Source organism: Bufo gargarizans, chromosome 5 (assembly GCF_014858855.1).
Source record: "Bufo gargarizans isolate SCDJY-AF-19 chromosome 5, ASM1485885v1, whole genome shotgun sequence".
Taxonomy (NCBI): Eukaryota; Metazoa; Chordata; class Amphibia; order Anura; family Bufonidae; genus Bufo; species Bufo gargarizans.
In genome coordinates, this window is record NC_058084.1 from 290978004 (window position 1) to 290991601 (window position 13598).

At 42.3% G+C, this 13598-nt stretch overlaps 1 pseudogene; it reads right to left on the bottom strand.

Annotated features, from left to right (window-relative positions):
* Positions 1 to 6534, bottom strand: part of LOC122939421 — a 253210-nt pseudogene extending 246676 nt beyond the window's left edge.
* Positions 6535 to 13598: the final 7064 nt, after the last annotated feature.

Sequence of the window (13598 nt, forward strand, 5' to 3'; positions counted from 1 at the left end):
ATAACAATCTTAATGAACAAGCAGCGACCATGCCACTATAGTGACTTCCTAGGCCCCAAGCGGGCAGTAACAGTGGAGTCCCCAATAAGTCAAGGGAGAGTATTTAAACAATCCAGCGAGTCAATCAATAATGAGGAATCATCCTTCCGGGATTGGTGTGAACCATTCTTGTTGAGGAAGTCTCTCCCCCAGGATCAACAGACAACACTCTAGGCAAAGGCAAGCAACATCTTGCCAAGTGAGTGGAGCGGGCAGGGACAACAGAACAATCTCCCATTCAGAGAGGTTAGGAACTGGCAAATCCAGTGCAGCACAGAATGGATCCAGATCAGCATAGGATTGTAAAACAACGGAGCAGCCATCCATTCGAGCAGTCAAGGCAAAAGGAAAACCCCAGCAGTAAGGGATCTGTCGGTCTCTCAGAGATTCCAGTAGGGGGCGAAGATGGCATTGTTTCTGTAAAGTGATCCGAGCACCTGGGAACTCCAGATATCTGGAGTCTCTAACTTTCATCATAATATTTTCCTTCTGGGTAAAGTCATGGACTCATTAAATAATGTCTCTGGGATGCCCTATCCAATAATGAGCTTGTGGGCCCTATCCAGTTTAGTGGTGTAAGAGGTGTAATTGTGGTGCAATTGAATTGAAGAGAGCGTCCAAGATTTCTTGTAGGTTCTCCTACCCCACGGGTTTCAGGAGGCCACACATTCTAATGTTATTTCTCCTCCCGCGATTGTCTAAGTATTCCAAGTGGCTCTGCAGGTCACACAGCAGCACAACCTTAAAGGACACTGAAGTGTGAAGTTGAAAGACACACGACCGTGCAACTTCATGATCCTTCTCCAGGGTCTCCACTTGGGTGGCAATAGAGTGTAGATCACGGCGCACCGCAGAGATTTCAGAGTGGCATGTGGCGGTCACCTCTGTTACTAGATTTTGGAAGTCCCCATTAGTAGGCAGTGGAGAAAAAATAGATGCTCAGTCCACTGAGGGGGGAGGGAAGGGAATGGGGGGGGGGGGGCAATATGTCCCAGGGTCTGAACAGGGATAGTGTGCAAAAGTAGGAGCAGCGTACCACTGCATGAAGGGAGTAGCTCCTATGTCATTGTCTGGTTCCAAAGAGGAAGAGGGCAGAGGGCACTGCCCTATAATGGCCACCATTGTGGGTCCCTCGCCACTGGGAGAGAGAGCTGTAGGGAAAGTTGGCAGGGGGAAGCTGGACATCCCTCATGGACACTGATCTGGAGGGTCACCTCACCTGCTGCAAGCAACTCAGCATGTGCGGGCGCCATCTTAAGTACAGTGCCATCCTGTTGGGCCCCGTCCGGGGCAGCTGTAGTGAGGCCGGGGACTGGCATCCCCCGGGGGCCATGAGGAGAGGAGCAGAGGGCTCCTGGACAGAATTGGATTCAATCGCTGTGCACTCCCACCTCTCTCTGCAGCTCTGTGGGAGCGCATCTCCACTAGCCAACAGGGACGGGGCTGGCAGGGAAGATGGTGGCGATGGCAGCATGCTCTGACGGGCCACAGGACAAAGTCCCAGAGCGTGCCGCATTGCAGAGGGTCCAGAGGGGGTAAGACCCCCTGTGAAGGCTTCTTAGGGAGTTTTTTTACCCATGGGGTAATGTTTGGTATTTATACAGTGTGACTGCACTATAGTATATGGACATTATAAATGGTAATGTTGGTAAATATGTTCCTTACCCGTCAAGTCAAAGCTAGAGAAAACAGTGGACTATTGTGATTGTTCTAATGTTGGCATGATCTTGCATTTATATTAGTTCTATGTGAGTTGTGTATGTCAAAAATACTGTACTTCTTTCTTTACTAGGGCCTCATAAACTAGCACAGCTTCAATTTTGCACTGTTCCCCCACCTACAGCCATTGAGGGATCTCCTCTCCTCTGTGCTAACAGAAAGTAATGCTGGGTTCAGACCTGAGCGTTTGGGGTGGAGCGCTCTGTATGCGCGATTGTACGGGCATTTGCAATTGCGCATACAGAGACAAGCGAACGCCCATTGTCGCGCGTTCCCGTATATAGACTTTAGCGGGAACGCGCGACAATGGGCGTTCACATGTCTCTGTACGCGCGTTCCCGCTAAAGTCTATGTACGGGAACGCGCAACAAAACTCATGTACTCATGTACTTCTTGGGGCGTCGGGCGTTTTACAGCGCGATCGTACGCGCTGTAAAACACTCAGGTGAGAACCATTCCCATAGGGAATCATTGGTTCTTGCCTGTTGAACGTTTTACAGCGCGTAGGAACGCGCTGTAAAACGCTCAGGTCTGAACCCAGTCTAATACGGCACTGAGGAGTGTATATTCCTCCCTCTCTCTCCCTGCAGATTCTGTGTAATATATCATATATATCTATATGGGCCATTGTATAACTAAGATACAGTATGTACGCTAATTACAATCTTATTTCAGCCTGCATGAATGCAAGTAAATCTTTACTCCCATCCAAATCTATGCAATCAAATAGTGAAAAGTAAAATCACTTCCAACTGTATGTATTTTAATCTGTAGCATTCAGGATTTAAACTCTTCTGAATTTACTGCTCTTAAGACATATTTTATACTGTGGCTGCTTGAAATATAGTGACATCTTTTTAGGAGTTTGCTTAATGCATAGTATAAGAATGTTAGGGTAATTACTTTGAAATATTGCACAATATTTTATATGGTGTTGTAAAAAAAATAGTATTTTATATTACTGAAGCAGTTTAGGGACAAAGGATAAAACTTATGATGAATTATCAGTATAGAAGCTGCCATTGTAATATTACAATGTACAGTGTGCCTTGGAGATTGCTTTCAGATTAAGCTTAGAAACATCTGTTTCAGCTACTAATTGCTTGCATGTGAAAGCATATTCAGCTGATTCATTTTTGAAAATCTTTAAGTTGCTGCACAGATTTTTCTTATGTAAACCATACAATATTGATTCATTGCTTTTAACATCATATTACAGTCACAGGTGAAACAATTACACAACCTGAAAAGCGTGGAAAGCCACTTGTTCTTCTTTGAGTAGAACTGAGATTGAGAGGAGAAAATAGCGTAAATCCAAATTTTTTTAGCATTCATACAAAACAACATCTAGTTTTTCTTAACATAAAGCAACTTTTGACAGATACTACTATTTAACTGTTCAGTCTACTATTGAAGATCACCTGCAATGTGTAATTGAGCACTGCAGTGACGCTCACTGTAAAGCTGTGTGGTGCTGCAGTCATAGAGCATGCTGTCTAGAAATTTTATGGGAGTAAGTGACTGGTATTTTATAGAAGCATTGCTATTGGCACTTTTCTGATTACATTTTCATAATTTTGCTAAGGGATTTACAGTTCTTACCAACATTAAAGAGAGAAAAGGAATAAAAATAAAACAGAAAAATAGCAATTTATATGCATACATTTGCAAAAATGCAGCCCCCATCCCATGTATATGGCAAGTATGTCTTTCAGGGTCATGTTTGTCACTAGACACTCATAGGAGCTTAGGAGCTGGCAAGTAGTTACCATTTGAACAGTAACCGTTCAGTGGCAGTTGCTACTACAGGGTTGGCAAAAGAACCCTCATGCTCCTTGCACCACCACTTTCTTTGTAGGCCACTTTTTACCAGCAGCTTACTCTTAATATCTTTGCACCCACCATTGCCAAGCAACAATACATACATAGAACTATAAGTAACAACATATTGCTCAATGCACAAAGACATAAGTAGACTGTGAATTCATGAGCAAAAAAGAAAATTGCATTGTTGCTATACTTACTGTAAGAAAAATAAGAAGCTCTTTGCGCATATTATTGATCAAAAATATCTTGGGCCCATCCAGTAGTGTTGCGTGGGTTGCCAGCACCCAGGGAAAGCCATGTATTGAGCCCCCCCCCCCCCATCCTGTGGACACACCCTTTTTTACAGATAATGTAGTAGATGTCAACTGCAGTCCTATATACCACAAATAACACAGAGATAACTCTCTGAGTACAGATAATGTAGTAGATGGGTGGGAGGCCCCAGAATTCAAAACACGCACAGTGTGAACTGAAGTCTGGGGCCAGGATGTGGCAGGGTGGGCCATATTCTCAATCCACCCCCCCAACCTTACTGTGAAAAAAGATATGTGGATGGTAGAGATGAGCAAATTTTTCAAAAATCCGATTCACTGGTTCGATAAATTATTGAGGAAAAATTTAATACAAATAAATTTGCGGTAAATTACGTAAAAAAACCTGCTATTTCCTGGCTCCAGAGAGCCTTTATAGTGGTGTAGAACACTGTGCCTTGCAGTAACACGCATAGGGAATCTGATCTGGTAGTGAAATAATACTGTGAGTCTGTATGACCTGCAGATGACAGGCGTCACTCTTAGAATCACTGCACAATTCACTTATTTGGGCAGTCATGGGGCCAAAACTGACCAAAATAACTCTTGTATGAACTCAGCCTTACAGGTCGATGTTATCGCCAAGAAGCACAGTCCTTTTACACCGTCATCAGCTGATCCCACATAGATGTTTACAGACCCTGTTCTATTAAATGTTTACACAAGTAGAGCCCCCCGACAGAATGGAGAGGGAGTCAGCAGTAAGTTTGTGTTGAAGTCACTGATTATTTTGCCCTTCCTCTGATCCATCAAAATAATAAACCCCAAAAAACGGATCCTGTCTGTGGAGCATCCGCCTTCACTCGGTCAGCATTTGATTGGTAATAAATCAGTATTGCTAATGCCCCAAAAAAACAGGAGTGGATCCAAAACAGAGATGACATGTGCATGTCTTCTGTGTTTTGTACCTTATCCTGCTTTTGGCTACCAAATCACAAGCCAATTCTTTTTTTTTTTTTGGAATGGGGGAGAAAAGCAACCCTTTATTTAACAAACAGGATATTAACACACACAAAAAAACAACACAGAAGGGGCAAAACCACAAGATTTAAAAGACAAACTGAAAAACAAAGTGCTTCCTCAACAAGAATAGATTAATGACCAATGTCAGGGTAATGCATATGGATCAAGAAATGTATGGGGTTATGGCTGATAGCTGGAGGACAGTCCAGCAAACAAGCCGACCCCAGCTTATTCCGTGATGAGCTGGGTTCCTGATAAGTGGATTCTAAAGTGTCTGAAGAAATTGGAATAAATTGTCCACTTCCACCAACGTGACCTCGTCCTTTGATTTATGAATATCATTCCATAAAGTCTTGAAGTCCTCTGTGTGGATGGCATAAGAAATGTCAATGCAAGGTTCAACGGGCACAGAGAAAACAAGCTCTGTGGCCGACACTGATCCAGACACGCCATACCCGGTCCACATAGCTTCAAGCCAAGTAAGGTCTGGAGAACTAATCACCAGCTAACCCAAACAGTCAAAGTTTCTTTGGAGCCACGTCGCTACAATAGCCGTGAACACCTCGGAGCCATTATACAGGAATAGAGGGAGGCAAGTAAATGTCTTTGGCAACACCTCCAATCGATCGTCCTCTGTGTACATCCCGCAGAACCAACTTGTCCACACAATACAGTCCTTTGTGCTTGCTTTGGTGAGTAGAGGCTTTGATGGAATCTGTATGAGCACAGCCAGTGGATCTCCGTCCTTTCCTTTGAGTCCAGGTAAACAGGAAAATGTGGCTTTTAGGTTCATCTCTGAGGCCACTTCAATGACAAGACCCTTCTGCTTTTCGGCAGATGTGGGCAGAGAGGTGCTTGGAATACTCTTTCAGTCTGGTGTATGAGAAATTATATATCAGTGTCACGCTGTACAGAGTATATTGTTTTTGAAGGAGCAAAGCAGCCTGTGTCAGATCAAGAGTTTCCTCCAAGGGGGTGCACTGCAGGATTTTTCTTTTAGACAAGCTTTGCAATGCAAACCGTCGAAGTGCAGAGGATACCTCGAGCTATGAAAATGACTACTTCATGCTGATGACCTACTTCTGGCAGTTAGCACCCCACCAATTGGTGTTTGCATATCCTTGTGATAAATGATGTTCCCGTTCACTGACTGTAAACAGAGATATTGACAGACAAACGTATCAAACTATGCCGCTGTGACGGTCCCTCCAGTGAGAGAGGTTAGAAGACATGAGAGACTGGCTGCACATTAGGTCATCTGACAACCTACCTGTTTTCACGTGTTGCAGTGTTGTTGTTGGTAATGGCTACACTTCTTGTCTCAGGTGTAGCTTGTGACAAGTGAAAAGAAACAGATTGAGTGCCACTGCAACTCTCCACGTTCAATTAGGATAATGTCACTATCGAATGCAGGATGTTAAACACTGCAACCTGGTGGTGCTCTGCCCACAGCAAATAAGTTCTAAACGAGTAAAAAGATATACAGGCGGCACTCACCAATCTGTGCAATCTTCTTTTATTTCTTCCAAGGCTGGATACATCAACTCTAGGTACATCAATGCTGAATACATCAAAGATGTATACATAAAAGCTGAATACATAAGTGGCTTGGGACGGACATACATACAAAGCAGTGGTCATTACTGCTCCTCTATTTAGTCTGGACTCACTTCATACCATGCAATTGATATTCTCTGTCTTGAGTTGAAAGAGCTGGTGTGTGGTCCTCATCTGAGTTCCTTCTCATCCATTTTCTTTTAAAGATTAGTGATGAGCGGCAGGGGCAATATTCAAATTTGCAATATTTCGTGAATATTTGGGCAAATATTCATCATATATTCTCGAATTCGCAATTATTTTCTTGATTGAGAAAATCGGCAATGTAATATGCGCGTATTAAGCGCAATACAAGTTTGGATCATTGTTGCTACATTTTTCAAGCTGCTAGAAGTTTCCTGAGACTGGAGAAAGTGTTTTGACATAGCAGAACATTACAATAGCTTTTTATGCAGATAGAGTGCTCCAAAATATTCACGATTGTGCAAATCGGCAAATACGTGCAACTTGACATTTTAACAGGTCTGACTACATATTACTGATTGATGCACTAAGCAGTATTGTGAACTTGTGACATCACAGTACTATGTCTGTAGCATGTATGTATGAACAGCAGAACCTAATCAGCTACACTATAGATCAATCTAAATTACAGACTATCTCCCACTAACTATCTGTAATATATATATATATATATATATATATATACACATATATATATATATATATATATATATATATATATATATATATATGCTAACTAACTATTTAATGTAATTAAACTGTAAAGCACAGAGCACAGCAATGACACTGCTGTCTCTTTCAGATCTCCATAAAACTACAGAAAATGGCAGCTGGGGAGGTTCTTATATAGTAAGGGGTAGGGAACTTTCCTATTGGTTGCTAGGGATGATGCTAAGCTCAGACAAAGACACTGCTGCCTTCCCATTGGCCCACAAGCAAGAAGGGAGGTTACTGAAAAAAAAAAAAAAATCTAGAATATTTGTGAATACGAATATATAGCACTAAATTCTAAATCTTTGTGAAGTAGCGATATTCGCAATTTAAATTTGTGATTTGAATATTCGTGCCCAACACTAATGAAGATAAGTAAACTTCTCTTGGTATTTTTTTTGCTACCATTTGCTTGTTGTTTACTAGGCCTCAGGGAGATACTGATTCATTCTTCAAGGAAGGAACCAGTAATCTCAGACCCTGTCACTAATCCTAGGGGTTTTCAGGGTTCTGTTGTCATCCTGGTGTTCCCCCTACACTGTGACAGCCTCCATCTTTCTAGGTGCCACATCTCCAGTCCCCTTACCAGCAAGATTTACCAGCATCTGTTCAAGGACATGAAGCAGTGGAATAACATTGTTCATCCCGTAGTCCTGGTGAATGACAAATAACATAGAAACATGGAAACATAGAATGTGTCGGCAGATAAGAACCATTTGGCCCATCTAGTCTGCCCAATATACTGAATACTATGAATAGCACCTATCTTATATGAAGGATGACCTTATGCCTATCCCATGCATGCTTAAACTCCTCCACTGTATTTGCAGCTACCACTTCTGCAGGAAGGCTAATACTTCCTGATATTACTTTTAAACCTTTTCCCCTCTAATTTAAAACTATGTCCTCTTGTAGCAGTTTTTCTTCTTTTAAATATTCTCTCCTCTTTTACCTTGTTGATTCCCTTTATGTATTTAAAAGTTTCTATCATATCCCCTCTGTCTCGTCTTTCTTCCAAGCTATACATGTTAAGGCCCTTTAATCTTTCCTGGTAAGTTTTATCCTGCAATCCATGCACTAGTTTAGTAGCTCTTCTCTGAACTCTCTCCAAAGTATCAGTATCCTTCTGGAGATATGGTCCCCAGTACTGAGCACAATACTCCAAATGAGGTCTCACTAGTGCTCAGTACAGCGGCATGAGCACCTCCCTCTTTCTACTGGTAATTCCTCTCCCTATACACCCAAGCATTCTGCTAGCATTTCCTGCTGCTCTGTGACATTGTCTGCCTACCTTTAAGTCTTCTGAAATAATGACCCCTAAATCCCTTTCCTCAGATACTGAGGTTAGGACTGTGTCACTGATTTTATATTCTGCTCTTGGGTTTTTACGCCCCAGGTGCATTATCTTGCACTTATCAACATTAAATTTTAGTTGCCAGATTTTTGACCATTCCTCTAGTTTTCCTAAGTCCTTTTCCATTTGGTGTATCCCTCCAGGAACATCAACCCTGTTACAAATCTTTGTGTCATCAGCAAAAAGACACACCTTACCATTGAGGCCTTCTGCAATTTCGCTGATAAAGATATTAAACAATATGGGTCCCAGAACAGATCCCTGAGGTACCCCACTGGTAACAAGACCCTGGTCTGAATATACTCCATTGACTACAACCCTCTGTTGCCTGTCCCTCAGCCACTGCCTAATCAATTCAAAAATATGGAGTCCAAGCCCAAAGACTGCAATTTATTGATAAGCCTTCTATGTGGGACAGTATCAAAAGACTTACTAAAGTCTAGATAAGCGATGTCTACTGCACCTCCTCCATCTATTATTTTAGTCACCCAATCAAAAAAATCAATAAGATTAGTTTGACATGATCTCCCTGAAGTAAACCCATGCTGTTTTTCATCTTTCAATCCATGGTATTTTATATGTTCCACAATCCTCTCCTTAAGTATGGTTTGCATTAATTTCCCCACTATTAATGTCAGGCTCACTGGCCTATAGTTGCCCGATTTCTCCCCACTACCTTTCTTGTGAATGGTCACAACATTTGCTAATTTCCAATCTTCTGGGACGTCTCCTGTTGCCAGTGATTGGTTAAATAAATCTGTTTATGGTTTTGCTAGTTCACCGCTGAGCTCTTTTAATAGCTTTGGGTGTATCCCATCAGTCCCCTGTGACTTATTTGTATTAATTTTAGACAGCTGACTTAGAACCTCTTCCTCTGTAAAGACACATGCATCAAAAGATTCATTAGTCTTCTTTCCTAACTGATGTCCTTCTCCTACTTTTTCCTTTGTGAAAACAGAACAGAAGTATTCATTGAGGCAGTCAGCTAGTTCTTTATCTTCTTCCATATACTTTCCTTATTTTGTTTTTAATTTGGTAATTCCTTGTTTTAGTTTCCTTATTTCATTTATGTATCTGAAGAATGCCTTATCGCCTTTTTTCCCTGACTGAGCTAATTTCTCTTCTGCCTGTGCTTTAGAAGCTCGTATAACTTGTTTGGCCTCTCTCTGCCTAATCTTATAAATTTCCCTGTCATCCTCGTTTTGTTTTTATAATTCCTAAATGCTATCTTTTTGTTTTTAATGATTTTGGCCACTTCTGCTGAGTACCACAGTGGTCTCTTCCTTTTTTTGCTTTTACTGACAAGCCTAATGCAATTTTCCATTGCCTTCAATAGTGCCACTTTTAAGTAATCCCATTTCTCATGGACTCCAATGAAACTGCTCCAGTCTGATAGGGACTCGTGTACCACTAATCTAATTTTAGAAAAGTCAGTTTTTCTAAAATCTAAAACTTTTGTTTTTGTGTGGTATGACTCAGTTACTGTACTTATAGTAAACCACACTGACTGGTGATCACTAGAGCCCAAGCTTTCCCCTACAGTAATATCAGATACCAAATTCCCATTTGTGAATACTAAATCTAAAATGGCCTCCTTCGGGGTTAGCCTCTCCACTACCTGCTGTAGAGATAATCCCAGTAGGGAATTTAGAATATCTGTACTCCTGGCAGAACTATCTATTTTGGTTTTCCAGTTTATATCTGGAAGATTTAAGTCTCCCATAATGATAACTTCCCCCTTCAATGTCATTTTAGCTATTTCCTCAACTAGTAGATCATCTAATTCTTTGACTTGGCTAGGTGGTCTATATATCACACCTACACGAGTTACCTTATGATTATCAAGCTACAAGGTAACCCAAACTGACTCTAAATTGTTCTCGCTAACTTGTATTAAATTAGATTTTATGCTATCTTTCACATACAGGGCCACCCCTCACCCTTCTTGCCTTCTCTGTCTTTCCTGTATAGAGAGAACCCTGGTATTGATATATCCCAGTCATTACTCCCCTTGAACCACATCTCAGTAACAGCCACTACATCTATATTCTCAGATGCCATTATAGCCTCAAGTTCATTGATCTTTTTCCCTAAACTGCGAGCATTTGTAGACAAGACTCTGAGCTTGTCATTTCTTAACCTTTGTACTACTGGCATCTTCTGGCATTGTTCCGGGGGGCAGTCGGACTGCTGGTTTATCACTCTTCCCCCCCCCTTTCCTAGTTTAAATGCTCCTTAGCAAATACTTGGAACTGTTCACCGAGGACATTCGTTCCCTTGAGAGAAAGATGCAAACCATCTTTCTTGTACAGTTCTTCTCCATTCCAACAAGAGCTAACATGAGACACAAAGCCAAACACTTGGTTCATACACCATTCACCAAGCCATACATTGAATTCCTTAATGCGCATCTTCCTGTCATGCTGAAGGTTATGCACAGGCAAAACTGCAGAAAATGAAACAGTTGATGCAACCTTCTGTATATCATTTCCAAGTGTGTGAAAAGCTTCTTTCACCTTTGAAACCTCATTGCAAGTCAGATCATTTGTCCCAAGATGGACAATAACATCCACTTCCTGATTTGCTTGCCTAACAATATTAAGGATCCGTCGTCTATCCCTGCTAGTGGTAGCACCAGGGAGACATCTCACAACAACATTCTTCTCAAACTTCACACCTCTTATTATGGAATCGCCCACCAACAGCTGCTTACTATCAATCCTCACCTTCTCCTTTTTGCCTTTTCCTGCAGTCTTACATACTTTAGGCATGGGAGATGATTGTTTCTCACCTACTGTGCCTGAGCCATCCTCCATGTTGCTCTTGCAGAAAGTGCTGCAAATGAATTATGGAGAGCCACAGGCTGTGGGACATGTCTTCTATCCACAACTCTCAGTCTACCAAAACCTACAGTAACCCATCTTCCATTTCTAGGGGGCCTTTGTGGCAGTGGCATTGCAATGTTCTCAGCCTGAGTTTGTTTAGTGGTAAATTTACAAATCTCATATTTTAAAAAGGTAATTTCCTGCTGCATTATGGAGAGCTGTGTACAGATCAGACAGTATCCAAACCTCTGAAGAGTGGAACCTGAAATAAAAGCACAACAATTCCTGCACAGAACCAGGTTTGCCATTGTAAAGAGGGGGACATTTTTAAACAAACAAATCTTACTTGTTTAGATTGTATCCACCTCCAGATTACCTCCTGAGTATCGTCTGAATACCTCCAATGCACTTATAACAAGCAGCACTTGAAATAGCAACCTTGGAAAAGCAGCAAGCTTTTTTTGGCTCCCCGAACGCGTCATCGGCTTCCCGGAACGCGTCATTGGGTGCTATATAGCACCCTATGACATGTGGTTCGGCTCAGACTTTGTCAGGGCGAGCTGCAGCAGAAGGGACAGATAGTGTATGGAGGAATTGTGTGGTTTTTTTTTTGGGGGGGGGGGAATTTTGAGTGTTAAAAGGTCCTTTTAAGGACCATTGTTTTATCTGGCTGCAAAATATATTAGCGCAACGTGAACTATATTGCGTGAAATTGTTTGCTGCTGGTAAAAAAAAAAAGCTTGCTGCTTTTCCAAGGCTGCTCAAAGGGCCTGAGCAAGCAGCAGGTGTCACGCATGAGCTGCCACTGGCTGACATCGAAGTTACACAGGGGACTACGCCTGTCCACTTGGATAATCAAGAAATTGTTTATGGCCTTTCTCTGTTCGTACAGTCGGTCCAACATATAGAGTGGAATTCCAATAGTTGGACACGTCGTATATCATGCCGTTCTGCCACTGCAGCTCAAGGAGGGTGTGCTTTGTGGTGTACGAGTGGCTTAAAGGGGTATTCTCATCTTGCTACTTCATTCTTAATTGCTGCCAGCTAGCTGTTCACTTTCTGGTTTTTCTGCAGATAAGGCTGGGCGGGCTTAGGCAGCTAGAGTGAAGGCCGGCCACGCCTCCTTATGACATCACACTGAGAGCTAAGTCCTGCGTGCTAGTTCATGTGAATAATAATATGAGTCATCAGTCTGGCAGCCTGCAGTGTCTGTGAGGGGAATGGTCACCCAGAGAGCTGTGATAAGTGAGCTCAGTGCACAGTAAAACGTGGCTGTGCTGCAGTTTTACACAAAAAATCTCAGTCTGATCTCTTACAAACCCATTCTGTGCATCAAAAACTATAATTCCATATTATACATTAGCCATAAAGCTTGACCAACCCCCACCCACCAGCACTGATGCAGATTTGTTTCCATTATAGCTGTACTCCAGTTGTGTATAAACCTCACACTATGTATCTGTATAGATGCATATACAGCTCATCTACATGTGTCTTCTCAAGTCCCCTAACATCACTTTGGCTGAATGGCTTCCTATACAGCCCTACTACATCTTTATTCTACTCCCCCGCTAGCACTGTGTCTGACAAGCTTCGTATACAGCTCTGCTACATCTGTCTGTTTATCTCTTCAACCAGCACTGTGTCAGAACAGCCGCATATTCAGCTCTACTACATCTGTTTCTTTCTTCAACCAGCACTGTGTCAGAACAGCCGCATATTCAGCTCTACTACATCTGTTTCTCTCTTCAACCAGCACTGCGTCAGAACAGCTGCATATTCAGCTCTACTACATCTGTTTCTCTCTTTCACCAGCATTGATGCTGACCTGCCACATATACAGCCCTGCTACATCTGTTTTTCTCTTCAACCAGCACTGTGTCAGAACAGCCGCGTATTCAGCGCTGCTATATCTGTTTCTCTTTCACAGCATTGATGCTGACCTTCCACATATACAGCTTTGCTACATCTGTTTTTATCTTCAACCAGCACTGTGTCAGAACAGCCACATATTCAGCTCTGCTACATCTGTTTCTCTTTCACCAGCATTGATGCTGACCTGACACATATACAGCTCTGCTACATCTGGTTTATCTTCAACCAACACTGTGTCAGAACACCCGCATATTCAGCATTGCTACATCTGTTTCTCTTTCACCAGCCCCCAAGTGCCTCCATCTGCCCCAAGTGCCTCCATCTGCCCCCAAGTGCCTCCCTCTGCCCCCAAGTGCCTCCATCTGCCCCATATAGCTGCCCATTAGCCTCATA